Source organism: Pseudonaja textilis, chromosome 4, assembly GCF_049901715.1.
Source record: "Pseudonaja textilis isolate UNSWEBS1 chromosome 4, rPseTex1.2, whole genome shotgun sequence".
Taxonomy (NCBI): Eukaryota; Metazoa; Chordata; class Lepidosauria; order Squamata; family Elapidae; genus Pseudonaja; species Pseudonaja textilis.
In genome coordinates, this window is record NC_141993.1 from 1,387,723 (window position 1) to 1,403,627 (window position 15,905).

Genomic DNA, 15,905 nt, shown 5'->3' on the forward strand with positions numbered 1-15,905 from the left:
TCAAGAACATCTAAAGACTAAAGTGCCAAATGATGTCCACTCCACTCTGCTTTAACCAAGGAGTTAGTCTGCCACCTGAATTGTGAAAGTTCATAAGAACTTTTTTCAAAATGACAAAATATCATAATTAAATAGCTAACCATTCCATAGGTCCGTCTTGCCATAGTTGAACAGCAGAGAAATGGATTAACCCAGTGTTTTTCAAACACAAGGGAACTTTAAAACATGGACCTCAACTCCTAAAATTCTCCAGCCAGCAATCCACACAACTTAGTTACTAAATTTAAAAAACACTGGGTTAAACTCTCCCAACCTGTACCATAGAAGAGAACAAGACTAAGATATGTACTCTTCAAAATACATTCTACTTAAGGCTTCTGGTTTGAGTCTCTTCAGTGACAGACCAAAATCCGCGATCGTGCACGCTTTCGATCTGTGCTCACTGCCAGAGCGCCCCGAGCCAGCTGGTTTCGGGGCTAAGCCACCCCGTAGAGGTGGTGAAGAGGGGGGAGACTGCCAGCAGGGTCGAGGAGAGCTGCATCTCTCTTCCCCAGCTGGCCATTACTCCCTTTCCTGAAGACGGTTGCAGCGGTGGTCAGAAATGGCCACCTCAAAGAAGAACTGAACCGGAAAAGAATGTGCAGGAGGAAGATAAGAAGATAAAGTTTTGGTTGACCGGGTTAAACTGAAAAAACAATAATGTAAGCTACCCTGGAATTTAAACTAAATACCATTGTTCCCAAAGAAGATTTTGAAGCAGCGAAGGAGAGAAAAAAGGGTTTTTAGGGTTTTTTTTCTCTTCCCTTTCATATACTGACAGCTAAGAGACTTAAGCAAGAAATTGAAAAAAAAATCCACTTTGACATTAATAGGCATTTAAGCTGAAAATAAAAGTCAAAGGGATAATAAAGATTTCTGGATATTTAAAAGTTTTTAAGAGCAGGAAAGGAGAAAAAAAAGAATAAAAGGGTAGGATCTGGAAAAATGGAGGAGACTGCTTGGAACTAAGGAATGGAACTGTAATTAAAAGGAACTTACAGTGAAATTTCAACAAGATTCCCCAAAGATACATCCTAACTGAATAATAGAACCCCAGGAAGAGAAAGTGGAAAAAAGAAGCAAGAAGAAACAGCCATGGATTATTTGGATTACTTGGTGATTTTTAGTTTTTGCATCTAAATGACTAAAACTAATCGGGTGGTTGTTTAAAAGTGTTTAAAATGGCATCACTCTTAGAAGAACTGAAAATGGAACTTAAAAAATGGAAAGAAGACGCACAAGAAGGGAGAAGTTCTTTTGGCTTCGTGTTTCAATTCTTAGAAATGGAGATCTGGAACTATGAGAAACAACAAGAAACGCTTGCAGAACAAGAAGATCGGGACAAAGAAAGAGCCATCTTTAATGATCAAATAATTTTAAGTGGGGGGGGGGGAAGGAAAGGGGGTAAAGACAGTGAAAGGTTTAAGACTAGAAAAAAACAACCAAAAAGAAGAAGAAGAGTTTGAAAGATAAGTATAATATTAGAAAGCAACAGAAGAGGGGATTACAGATGAGAGAATTAGAAGTAGATAGACAAGGGGGTAAAAAGGGGAGGGAGAAGAAGAGGGGGAAGAAGGTAAGGAAAAGAAGTTGTAAAAGACAGAAGCAAGATATAGAGAAACAGGGAAAAGATATAAGGATTGAAACCATAAGCCTGTTTAGAGATAATGGGTAAAAATTTAATTGTAAAAGGGATTCTGCAAAGGTACATAAGATTATAATATATAATAATATAATGTTATATTACAAATAGAAATAATTTTAGAAAATATGACTAAAATGATGGATAAAATATTCATTGTAATGTAGTGGAATGTTTGTTAATAAATAAATGAATTAAAGTGAATGAGATAATTAAATTAGGAAAGGATGGGAACATTTTAATTATTATTAATGTTTATAAAAATATGAGTGAGAAATATGGGGGAAAAAAATTAATTATGGAAAGTTTATAAGTGTTCCCAAGGAAGTATGACATTTAATTGAAAAGAAATGTAAAAGATGTTAAGATTTTAATGAATATTAATGATAGAATTGAATTGGAATGGAATGTGTGATTTATTTACATATGTAATCTTTCCTTTTTAAGAATATAGTGTGTATTTTAAGAATGTATCAAGCAGAATTCGATTGGAAGTTATGTATTATATTGAATGCTATAATCTTAAAGGTATACATTGAAGCTTAAATAAGAGTTGAATGGATAAAATTAAAAGATATAAAGGTGTCATACTCCAATTAGTAACTACAGGGAAAAAATTGTTTAATGAGAAAAGATGATATGAAATTGCAACAGGACAAACAAAAGTATAAATATAACGATTTGAATTGAGATGAGATAATTAAAATAAAGTTGAGAAAATTAAAAGAGGGGCAAAACTATGTAGAAAATATAAAACAGTAATAAGATATGGAATACAACATAAAAATGAGCATGAAATTGAGTTTGTCTCTGTATGCAGAAGTGATAACCTGGGACCATGCTATTTCCAAAAAAAAGATGTTTTATTTGTATTTTGTTTTTGTGAAAACCCAAATAAAATTTTCAAAAAAAAAAATACATTCTGCTTATATTGAAAAGGTGCTCAGTCTAATCTAGGTTTTTATCAATAAACAGCATTGGCATATTCAGGAATTAAATCTCAACAAATGGTGGATAAATATGCTCACAGTTTTGCTTCACTTCCTGCAGGCATATATTTGGTAGCATTTTTAATGCGATAACAGAATTTTAAATATTGGCTGAAAAGGCCTAATGAGTGTTGGGAGAAATCTAATCTCAAGGGCATGTTTATTAATGTTTATTCGAAATGCTGCCTGCATGCTACTCCCCAGCCATTGTGCAGCCCCCTGAATTCCTACAAACAGTTCCAGAAAACCATAACATTATTAACGTGGCAGAAGGGGGAACATATTAAATACATACAGCTTGTAATAACAATGACAACAGTAGGAACAAATCCAAGATACGTGTTCCAAAGCTCCACACTATCTAATGGCCTTTCCATATGTGCCCAGAAAATGAATCTTGGAAATGAAGAACATTTCCAAAAGGGCTACTTCTACGGAACTTAATATCCAGGCAAATTCACAGTGAGATAGGTCATCTATAAAGTTGAGAGCCAAGATCTCAAATTGTACCAAGAAAGCAATGTCAAATAGTCCAGGTCTTCCAATACAGATATAATCTCCTGGTTTCATGTATTAATGAGCAGTTTAGCTGTCACATTTTCCACTTACTGAAGCTTCTGAACACTCTTCAAGGTAATACAATTTAGAGTTCAAAGATAACTCTTCCTAGTTCTAATCACTCAGTAACGTTCACTAACTATAGTCGTATAAATAGATTCTATGCCACAGTGACTACGAAGGAACAAGAGACAGGCACTAATTTATTCTGCAAGGGGAAATAGAGCCTCACCCTGAAAAGATTGAACTCCAAACATAAGTATCAGTCTGTGGGATCAACTGCTTCTAGAGTTAGATTGTAAGGAGTCCTAGAGTGGCATATCTGACAATCATAAATAGTGATAGAATCTCACTTATGGATGACCTTTCCCAACAATTTCATATAGCTATTGAAAAGCACAGAGGATCAGATGAAACCTGCAAAATACAATACGTCAATGGCCTCACTGCCAAATAGGTCGACTATGTTTGGGACATAGGGAACAGGAAAAAGCAGAACTATCTTAGTACAATGAGCAAATGTGTTCACCAGGCAATACAAAAATATCAAGGCTAATAATACAGAAACTCAACAGACTCTCAATAGGCTTCCTAGCACTATGGTAGGGTGCTGGACAGTAGACTTGCCAGGAGAAGGCTGTGGTGGGAGGCCCAGAGGAGGGTCTGCCAATGGGTGACTCCAGAAAAAGAATGAGCAAAAAGCACGTGCTGAAGGCACTCCGCAAGGGTTACCCAGGTATTGTTCGTGTGAAGTCCTTAGGCTGAAGTTATGTGTGGTGGCCAGGGATGGACCAGACAATATCTGAATGGGTGCCAGGGTATCAGCAGTGTCAGGAAATTAGGCCATTACCCCAAAAGCTCCAGTAAGAGAGTGGGAAGCTCCCAGAGGTCCATGGTCACGCCTGCACATTGATTTCGCGGGGCCCTTCCAAGGCCAGACCTCTCTTATCTTAGTAGATGCTTTCTCCAAGTGGGTTGAGGTAATTTTAATGCTCTACAACATCTGAAAATGTTAACTTAGCTTTACAAAAGGTGTTCGTCATCCATGGGCTTCCTGACCTAATTGTATTAGATAACGGGCCACAATTTACTTCAAGAAGTTTCGAGCTGTTTCCCATTGGTTTAGGCATAAGACACACATTAATTGCTCCTTCCAATCCCTCTAGTAATGGCATGGCATAACGAGGGGTAAGATCTGCAAAAGAGGCTCTAGCAAAGATGGACCCAGGGCCATGGCCAACAATTAGCAACTCTGCTAATTCAGCATTCTACTCCATGTCCATCCACAAATCATAGCCCAGCAGCATTATTAATGGGCCAAAGACTTAGGTTGCATCCTGCCTATACACCAGACAAGCCCCTTGACTTGCATAGCAACACCAGGGAGTTTGAGGTAGGGGACCAGGTATTCGCTAGGAATTACACTGGTAATCCCCTGTGGCTACCAGCATCCATAACTCGTATAACCGGGCCATGTTTGTACATTGTGAAGTTAGAAGATGGCCGGACCTGGAGGCACCACATTAATCAATTAAGTGATTAAGCGAGGAAACCTAAGGCCAGGAGCTGTATTAACTAGGGAGAACAATGAGTTCTCAGGAGCTGACACAAGACTGTCTGCACCAATAACACGCCAGTAGCCACGCTCACCAGATAGGCCTTGGGTTGAGGAATCACCGGTGGAGTTCCAACTGCAGCAGTCGGAGGTTCCGGTTGAACAGGTTCCAGCCAAGGAGGTTCCCGCTGCATCCAATGAGCCATCGCTGCGCAGATCAACTAGGATCCAGCGCTGCCAAGCCTACCTTGAAGACTACGTATGCGCTGTTGAGGTGTGAAGGAGTGCTATGTTCTGAAGTTCCCCCTCTGGTCCAGTTTCCAGCAGGGGGCACCAGCCACAACCTGATTGGCTGATAGTTTGACAGCTGACTATATAAGGAGCTGTCAAACAGGACAACGGCTGTTGTCCTCACAGCTGAGTGGTTTATTCTCTGTTAGCGCACAAATTCAATAAAGCCTGAGCAACCAATTTAGCTGCCTATGAAGAATGCTGTAACTTTAATGCATCCATCTTATCTAGCTAGCAATCAGCTTGTAAGCCTTCCACATTAGTGTATCCATTACCACTAGTCTGGAAAGAGAGGGGGCAGGAACAAGTGTGCAGAGGACTGTCAGCAATGCATTCTCATTCCTTATCTTCAAAATTGTTGGCCAGAGCTTAAGAGTATATTCTAGCATGATGCCTTTAACACAGGCTCCCCTCCTGGAACAGATACCTCAGCTGGGACAGCCACCTAGAACTATGTGTATGCATCACCTATTTTCACATTCAGATCTCTCTAATTGGAAAAATTACGTTTCATACAGAGAAGATCTATATAGAATGCCCCCTTTGTTGACTTCTGTTTTTAAAACTCTCCAACCTACTTGGGGTGAGTATATTAATTTGTTGGATGTTGAACTTACCCCTACAGAGAGAAGACCATTCATAAAGAAAACAAGAGAACACATGGCAGTCCAAAGGGCAAATGATAACCTGGGCCCCACCCTGGCTCAGCTGTTCTCTGAGGAACCAAGGTTTGCAATTTTGGGGGGTGCTGCCGCACATTGCTAGCTCATGTTTAAGTGATCATCCACTAGGACTCCAAGGTCCTAGTTAGTGTTTTTGAGCCAGGTTTCACCTAATCTGTACTTTGGTTTTACATATTAAATGTCATGTTGTTAGATAAGACCCATTGTTCAAGTCTATCAAGTTCTTTTTGGATACTGAGCTTGTCTGTTGGGGTGTTGGCTATTCCTGGACGCTTATTGTCAACTACAAATTTGATGAGTCCCCCTTCTATTCCCTCATCTAAGTCTTTTATGAAGTTATTGAAGAGCACTGGGCCTCCATGTAGATGTAGTACCATTAAGGTCTATGCATTGAGTAGGGTTGGTCAGCCAGTTACAAATCTGTCTGATGGTGATATTGTCTATCCCCCAGGTTGACCACAGGTTGTGGTCTACTTTGGTCTACTTTGTTGAATTTGTTGCTGAAGTTTAAATATACTATGTCCACATATTTAAACTATGAAGTTTAAATATACTATGTCCACATATTTAAACTATGAAGTTTAAATATACTATGTCCACATATTATGTCTACTAATTTAGTCACTTTGTCAAAGAATGAAATAAGATTGGTTTGGCATGATCTGTTTTTAACAAACCTGCGCTAGCTACTACAGTTATAATTTTGCTTCTAGATGTTCATAATCTATTTTTTAAATTATTTTTTCCGGTATCTGTGGTGACCAAAATTGGATGCAATGTTCCAGGGGTGGCCTTACTAAGGCTTTATAAAGTGGTACTTATACTTGACTTGATTTTGATTCTATGCCTCCGTTTATAGAACCAACAATTGTTATAGCTTTTTTGGCTGCTGCCGCACACTGGTTTATATTTGGTCCACTAAGATTTCAAGTTCCCTCTCACAATTACTGTTTTTGAGCCAGATTTCATCAAATCTCTAATTCACTCAACACTGTCCAACTATTTACAAAGTACCTTATGATTCTTGACTTTTGACGAATGTATCTTTTGCTTTATGTACACTGAGAGTATTTGCACCAAGACAAATTCCTTGTGTATTCAATCACACTTGGCCAATAAAGAATTCTATCTATCTATCTATCTATCTATCTATCTATCTATCTATCTATCATCTATCTATCTATTGGTATTTATGTTAATGTTTCCAATTTGTTCAACCTGTTTAGAATACATTCAACAACTTGAAGAAAAAAATATTGGAATATTCATTCTGGTGCCATTATCTGAAAGATTTAAGATCTTAAGATCTTAAGCATATTTTCTAAATAAATTCAATTGAGTATTGTAGCTAGTTTCTTCTTTTATATTTTTTTCAGCAGAGGTAAAGAACATTTTAACCTCAAAACATTCCAACCTAGGAAGAGCTGCACTGTTTTGAGTATCAAAAAAAGCATGTGCTTTAAGTTAATTTCAAAGCTACAATAAATAGTTGTGTTTTGAGTGTGTTCAAACCACAACTGTTTTGAATAATAGGCCTGATGATAAGTGTTTGCTGATCTATTGACACAGTGGTGAGGCAGTGAAAATCTAAAACGTATTTGATTAGTGTGTGTGGAGGGGAAAAACCACTTAAACACATGGCCACATAATTGTTTATAACTGCCTGGTTGTCTTAACAATTTATTTCTGTGGCTTTTTTTAATAAACATCTTTTTATGGAGCAGTTAAGAGAGTCAATTTGGTGTAGTGGTTAAGGCACCAAGCTAGTGTCAGCATTCCAGAAAACCTAAACTCCAATAAATAACTCTGAGACAGACATGTTCTCAAAGTTTCCTTTTATTAGAGTAGTAAACTGGCACATCTGGGAAATCCCGAATCTGAAAGTTCCAGGTTTCCCTCCAATAAGTAAAAAATTACAAATCCAGCTCCTGCACCCATCATTCCATCACATGCCCCAATCATCATCCATCCCAACTTGAGACGTCCCCTCAACCACTCCTCAGCCAGGTGCAGGAATAACATGACTTTGACTTAGAAGAAGAATGCTATTATGCCTAACCACACACACTCCATGAAATTCCCCCCCCCCCATCTTCCCAGACTCAAGAATGGGGCAGCGTGGAAGCTTCTGGTACTAATATGGCTTCCAAAGCTGACAGCTAGAGACTGTGATTTTTAGGCTCATTGTGGGGAGAGCCCAGCACGGGTATGGCTGGACTTCCAGGTGCCAAGCCTCCAGTCAGGAGGAAGGGCTACTGCAGCTGTTACAAGACATCTGGGACTGCTGCCTTGTCAGCAAATGTTTGCTTGACAGAATGGGACTCCTGCTGCTATCGGAAACCAGAACACAGCTATGGATGGGGAGGGAGACAAGCCAGCAGGGAGGCTGTTCCAGATGTTGGATCACTAGGGGGATTGTGGCTAGGTGTTGGGTCTCTGGGGTGTGCAGCTGGGTGTGGGTGTGGTGGCAGTTAGCATAATAAAACACGCTGGAAGGCTGCAACTTCCAGCACTGATTTGCATGGAATTTCAACATTCTCATTCACTGTGTACCAAGGCACCAGACTGAGAGTAAAGACTGGTTGCTGCTAAGGTGTTGTGCTCTTTTATTGGCATGAGCTGTGGTTCTTGCCTTGGTCTGGCCCTGGAATGTAAATGTGCAAAGATTTGAAAAATTTTCACACCCCAAAGCAGTTGTGTTGTTATTTCAAGACCTGCACACACTAACCGAAAATTGTGGCTTAATTTAGCATGTTCAGGGCTAACCAGTAGAAAAATAAAGAAAACAACTTCAAAAAAAAAGGCTTCAAAGATTTTGATATTTTAAACTCCAGAGTCTTGTTCTTGAGGCCATAACATTACCCAGTGCAGTTAACACAATCATTTTCCTCCAAACCCTTTGAAGAGGAACAAGAAAGAACATAAGTTTAAGGTTTGCATTCATTTCAGAAAAAGACCCGGTTCCACTCTAGTTACAATCTTGTTAGAATGAACTTCCTCCAGCTCAATGAATTTTATACTCATGGTTTTCCCCAGGAAATTGATTGAACATTTCCACAAAGTTCAGATTAAATTGCTGCACAGAAAGAAGCACAATGTTCTGGCAACAACTCGTTTCCCAAATAATCAAGTAAATATGAAATTGTGTTGCACTTGTGGGATATGGATTAATCAGTAAATTTTCATCTTATTTCCTTTTAAAATATACCAAATGTCAGACTAAACTCGCAAGGCTTGATTGTTATAACCTTAGTTTCAAACCACATTTGTAGATAAATCCATAAATTAAAATTAATTCAATGAAATCTTTTTTGAGCAGACAGTAAAAAAGCGTGGGGTTGAAGTAAAAAATTAACTATCCTGGCAACAAAGCTCAGGAGATTTAAATCCCCGTTAACCATGTGGATTCTTAATTTACTAATGGCTCCAAACAAAGGTTTCGTTGGTTAAGTGCTATCAAGTCAGATTAGACACCAGAGGTGGGATTCAAATTTTTTAACAACCGGTTCTGTGGGCATGGCTTGGTTGGTGGGCATGGCTTGATGGTCATATTATTGGCTGGGTGTGGCCAACTCAATATCACTCACATCGAGGTATGCATCTCCTCGCCTGGCCTCTCATGATTGTGGGGATGCTGCAACAGTTGTAAGTGTGAAAAATGGTCATAAGTCACTTTTTTCAGTAACATTGTAACTTTGAATGGTCACTCCACACAAGCAAAGTACCAGAAAAGGAGGGGGAAAAAACTCTAGAGAAATTCCTGAGATAGGAAGTCTAGTCCTGCCAAGAATGTAATAATAAGGGTTAACAGAGAGGCAGTTTCTGTAAGCAACACCAGAATGTTTCCTTCCTGCCTTACAGGATTAGGCCAGTAATTTCTTCTAATAACTGGTTCTCCAAACTGCTTAGAATGTTAACAACCGGTTCTGGCAAATAGGTGCGAACTGGTAGAATCCCACCTCTGTTAGACACCCCCTAGTGATCTCATGGATAATGTTATCTCAACCTCTTCTATCAACATTTCATACTTCATCCAAGAACTTTAAAGTGATCTCCTTAATTTTTCTACCCACCTTGTCTTTCACTTCTACTTCCTTCAGTCCTTCCAGCAATGGTCACATGCTGACTTACAATGGTAGTTCCAGCAGTCCCAATTGTCACTTTAAAGCAAATTCAGTGCAGTTGTTGGGCATACTGTCATGTGATTGCCACTTGCAACCTCCCAATGGCTTCCCCGTTGAGTTTGCTTGTCAGAAGTCAGCAGAAAAGATCATAAATGGTGATCATGTGACAGCAGGACATTGCAATTGAGAGCTGGTTGCTAAGCACCCAAATCACATTACTGTGGGAACAGTGCAATGGCTGCACTATAAGAACTGGTCATAAGTACCACTTATTCAGTGTCATCATAACTTTGAATGGTTGCTGAACACATGGTTGTTAGATGAGAATTACCTGTGTTATGATCTGTTTTTCTTTAGTCAAAGAACTAATTAACCATGAACAATTAAACTATACAATTGTATAAACCCATATACAACCCAGGATAGGATATATCCTGTCTTCCATACATACAAATGAATTCAGAAAGTATACAGATCCTTTCACTTTTGTCAATTTTGTTATGCTGCAACCTGATTCTATAGTTGAAATTCATAATGACAAAGTGAAAACAGAATTATGTACATGATAACTATTTGGTTTTTCACAAGGATTGCAAGTTTTTATTTTCTTTATATTTCATTTATATATTAATTTACTCAAGTTTGTATGCTGCCTACTTTTCTGATTAAAGGCAGCTTACAACATATGAAGTAAAAATGCATTTAATCAAACATAAATAAGAAACAAAACAATTCAAAACTGTAAATATATTTTTAACTGCCATCAAATGCCATCTACTCTCTTTAAAAAAAAGTCTTCATGACATCTTTTACACCATTGTATGGTAGGACCAGAGGTGGTATTCAGCAGGTTCTGACCAGTTCTGGAGAACCGGTAGCAGAAATTTTGAGTAGTTCAGAAAACCAGCAAATACCACCTCTGACTAGAGATTTTACGGTATCCTTCCCCTGCCACGCCCACCAAGCCATGCCTATAGAACCAGTAGTTTAAAAAAATTGAATCCCACCACTGAGTAGGACACATTTACTCTTAGGAGCAAGCAGTTCCAGAAGGAGGTAGCTACTTCTGAAAAATTGACTCCCAGACCTCCCATTTATTTCAAAATGGGTATTCCCCTCATTTTGCAGATTGGGCAAATTTTACATGAATGAGTTGGTTCTGAAAGTAACAGCAACCCAAACTGTAAAGGATTCTATCAGGAATATCTTGGAATTAAGTAAAACCAGGATAATACCAAGTAGTTGTCACTCTTTGAGGAAATTATAGTTAGCTAGATAACTATTTTATCTTCTTTTTTTTGTCACCCAGGTTAGGAGGCCTTCATCTAGTGGTGGGATTCAAATAATTTAACAACCTGTTTGCCCAGGGTCAGGTTGGCTGTTGTGGGAGGCATGACCCATCCCCATCCTCCAGCTCCACCACACATGTGGGACGAGCCTCCCGCAATGGCCGACCTGACCCTGGGCAAACCAGTTGTTAAATTATGGCCCTCATCATAGTGGGTCCTGGGCGCTGTGCTGTGCTGCAATGGAAAAACGGGTGGCTGGCGTGAGGGGAGGAGGAGGAGCAGGGAGAAGAAAGAGGGAAAGCAGCCTTCTTGTTCCCTCACATCGACTGCTCTGTTGCCTGTTTCTCCACTGCAGGGCAATGCCCAGGGTCCACTCTGATACTGGGGGTGGGTGGGTAATTTAAAAACCGGTTTGCCTGAACTAGTCAACTGGCTGAATCCCACCACTGATAACAGATAACAGATAATCAGAGTTGGAAGGGACCTTGTAGGTCATCTAGTCCAACCCCCCCATCCAAGCGGGAGACCCTACACCATTTCTGACAAATGGCAGTCCAGTCTCTTCTTGAAAGTCTCAAGTGATGGCGCTCCCACAACTTCCGAAGTCAACTTCTGTTCCATGGGTTGATGGTTCTCACTGTCAGAAAATTTCTCCTTATTTCCAGGTTGAAGCTCTCCTTGTTCAGTTTCCATCCATTATTCCTTGTCTGGCCTACAGGCACTTTAGAAAATAGCTTGACCTCTTCCTCTTTGTGGCAACCCCTCAAATATTGGAAGACTGCTCTCATGTCTCCCCTGGTCTTTCTCTTTACTAGACTAGCCAAGCCAAGTTCCTGCAACCGTTCATTGTATGTTTTAGCCTCCAGTCCCCTAATCATCCTGGTTGCTCTTCTCTGTGCTCTTTCAAGAGTATCAACATCTTTTTTATAATGTGGTGACCAAAACTGGATGCAGTACTCTAGGTGTGGTCTTACTAAGGCTTTATAGAGTGGTATTAGTAATTCCCTTGATCTTGATTGTTTCCCTTTGTTAATACAACTTAGGATTGCATTAGCTTTTTTGGCTGCTACTGCATACTGCTGGCTCATATTTAGCTGGTTGTCCACTAGGACTTCAAGATCCCTCTCACAGTTACTGCTATTGAGCCTGGTTTCACCCAGTCTATATGTGTGCTTTTGGTTTTTCTTGCCTAAGTGTAGGACTTTACTTTTCTCTACATTGAATTTCATTTTGCTAGATATGGCCCAGTGTTCTAGTCTGTCAAGATCCATCTGGATCTTCAGCCTATCTTCTTGGGTGTTAGCTATTTCTGCCGGCTTAGTATCATCTGCAAATTTGGTAAGTTCCCCTTCTATTCCCTTATCTAAGTCGTTAATGAAGATATTGAAAAGTACTGGGCCTAAGACGAAACCTTGTGGCACCCCACTGCTTTCTTCCCTCCCTGTAGACTTCGACCCATTAAGGGCTACCCGTTGAGTACGGTTTGCCAGCCAGTTGCGAGTCCATCTAGTGGTGGTGCTATCCCACTTTTTTCTAGCTTACTAAGAAGTAGGTTGTGGTCTACTTTGTCGAATGCCTTGCTGAAATCTAAATATATTATGTCCACAGTATTTTGCTGGTCTACTAATTTAGTCACTGTGTTGAAGAATGAAAGAAGGTTGGTTTGGCATGATCTGGTTTAACAAACCCGTGCTGACTGCTAGTTATTACTTTACTTGTTTCTAGATGTTGGCAGATCTGTTTTTTTATTATCTTTTCCAGTATCTTCCCAGGTATTGATGTTAGGCTGATCGGTCTATAGTTTCCTGGGTCTGTTTTTTTTTTCCTTTTTTGAAGAAGGGAACCACATCAGCTCTTTTCCAATCCTTTGGTAGTTCCCCAGTGCTCCAGGATTTTTGAAAGATATGGTGCAGTGGTTCTGAGATGACCTCTGCCTATGAGATAAGTTCAATTACTGTATTCAGTAGTTTGAATATTTTTAGCGCTTCCTCCCCTTTTTAGTGTGGAAACATAATTGGTATTTTCAAGTCATTTGGCCTCTGCTGTTTTCCATACCTGCTTGCAAGTCAAAATCAATTGGGTAAACTCGATTCAGCTATCATGATAATCTGAATAGTATTCTGGAGGAAATCTGCCCCTGTAAATGACTCTTGTGATAAGCATTTGCATAGAATAAGCAAATGCCCCTTGTAGTATCCACATCAAATAAGAAACGTTTGAATCTACTGAATTCACAGTTTGTATGTGAATCTGGCCAATTGGAGCATCTGGAATACTCTTCACATGATGTGCTGGAGACACCAACACTTTCATCTTTCCATAATAGTGTTAATAGATTACATTGTTACTACTAATAGTCTTAATCACTTAATCAGGCTTTGCAACATTGCACCAGTAGAACATTTTGTATACTTATCATTGATGCTTTCCTGCTGAGGTAGCAAATGTTCGAAATCTGTTTTTCCTTCCCCTTTTTAAAATACCTCTAGGATTTATTATTGGTACATGTCACCAGTAAGAATATATAAAGGTTCTTCAAACTTGTAATGGAAATGAAATCAACAGGAAGGGACATCGATGGATGTGTAAAAAAGCCAGCAAATTTTGGACTCAATTACATATAGTTTTTAACAATCCACATGTACTTAAAATCAGACATTTCTTATACAAATTTTCTTTATGCGCAGTTGACATTGTCATTTTATAATTCTGAGACCACAATTTTTGCCATTTCTCTAGATCAATCCCATATCCAAAATTCTTCCCCCAAACAATCATTGTTTCTTTAACTTGTTCTTCTTCCAGTTTAATTTCTAATAAATATCCATACAATTTTTTAATCTCCTTTTCATCAGTACCTGTCAAAATCTTATCTAAATCAGTCAATTTATCATAGAAACCTTCTGTTTTAGAATCTTTATTATACCTTGAATGTATTTGCGCGTATGAAACCAATTCATCTTTATACCTTGTTCATCTAGTTTTTGCATAGATTTAAGCTCACCCTTTTCATTCAGTATTTCATCATATCTAACTGTTTGTTCCTTTTTGTATATTATAGAATAAGAAAATGCTTCAATAGTCAATAGCCAGACTGGAATTTTCAAATAACATTGCCTATTAGTCTTCTCCCAGTTTAATCACAGAGACTCCCATATATAATGTCTTCTAAAATACCCCTGTGTTTTAGTTCCTTTATACCAGGGGTTCCCAATCTGGGGTGCTCGCACTCCCTGTGGGTGTGAGATGATATTCCAGGGGGTGCGAGAAAAGTCCAGGTAATCATATTAAAGAATAAAGTAACAATCTTTTTTTGATAAAATATTATTTGGAATTCGCATAATTTATCCTTGAGCAAAATATAAATTTCAGGGGGTGCGAGATTCGAGTGAAATTTCTTTAGGGGTGCAGGGTGAAAAAAAGGTTGGGAACCACTGCTTTATACCATAAAAAAGCATGCCACCCCAACAACAGATCATGTCCTTCTAAGGTCAACAAACTAGCATTTCTTAATGTTATCCATCCCTTAACCCACATGAAATTTGTAGCTTGATAGTACAGCTTCCAATTAGGCAAACCAAATCCTCCTCTTATTCTAGCATCTTGCAAAAGTTTTAATTTTATTCTCGCTTTCTTACCTTGCCGTTTATATTTCAACACAATTTTATTTAAATCTTCAAAACAATCTTTTCCAAGCCTAATTGGAATTGTTTGGAACAAATATAAAATTATGGATAATATATTCATCTTGATTGTTGATATTCTCCCTATTAATGACAGTTGTAAATTTTCCCATTTTGCCAAATCTAGCGCTATCTGCTGCTTAAGTTTAATACAGTAAAGAAAAAATTCTCACCAAACCGGCACACTTTCTCTTTCTATTCTCTTCCGTTTTGGAGGGGTCCCAACTTCAGCAGCTTTAATGGCTGCCTCTTTGCCACTGGCAAGAAGAGCTTCTCCTGGATCTACCAAGGACTTTGAGGTATCCTGGGGTCGACGGGATGCGCTCTTTACCTTCACTGTCTCTTTGGGATGGTTTAGATCCGTTTGGACCGTCCAGGAGCAAAGATATCGGCAGCGATCTCAGACCTCCAAGATCGCATGCCGTATCATCGTGATGCCAGCTCCGCCCTCCGCCTGCAAAAACTCATGTAACTGTTTTTACGTATGATAACTACAGTAAGACGTGGACAAAGGTAGAAAGATTCAACTTTACTCACAGCAGAGGAATGGATGATGAAGATGATGGAATTTGCTGAGATGGGCAAATTGACCCCATTTAATTAGAGATACATCACTGTCTAAATTTAAGGGTGATTTGGAAACTCTTACTGACTTTTTGTAGGAAACAGACAAAAATTAAATTCCGATATATAATTTTTATGATTGGAAGAAAAATAGTTATAGAAACAGTGCTGTAACTCTAGAATAGCTAGTAAATTTATATTTACACCTATAACTGCTCTTAAAAAAATATCAAAAGTCACTTCTTTCCTGTTCTTTGATTTCTATATTTTTGCCTTTGATTATTTTCTTTCCTTTTTTCATTCTAAATATCTGATCTTGTTATCTTTTATTCTGTATTCTAATAAAGTTTATTTTTAAACAAAATTTAAATACATTCCAGAGTTAACCGAATCTCTTTTTACAAACTGAATCTTAAATTCTATTTTAAAATGCATAGAAATAGCAATAAGCTATTCTCTTCAGATGTAACCTCTGACTACAGATGGCA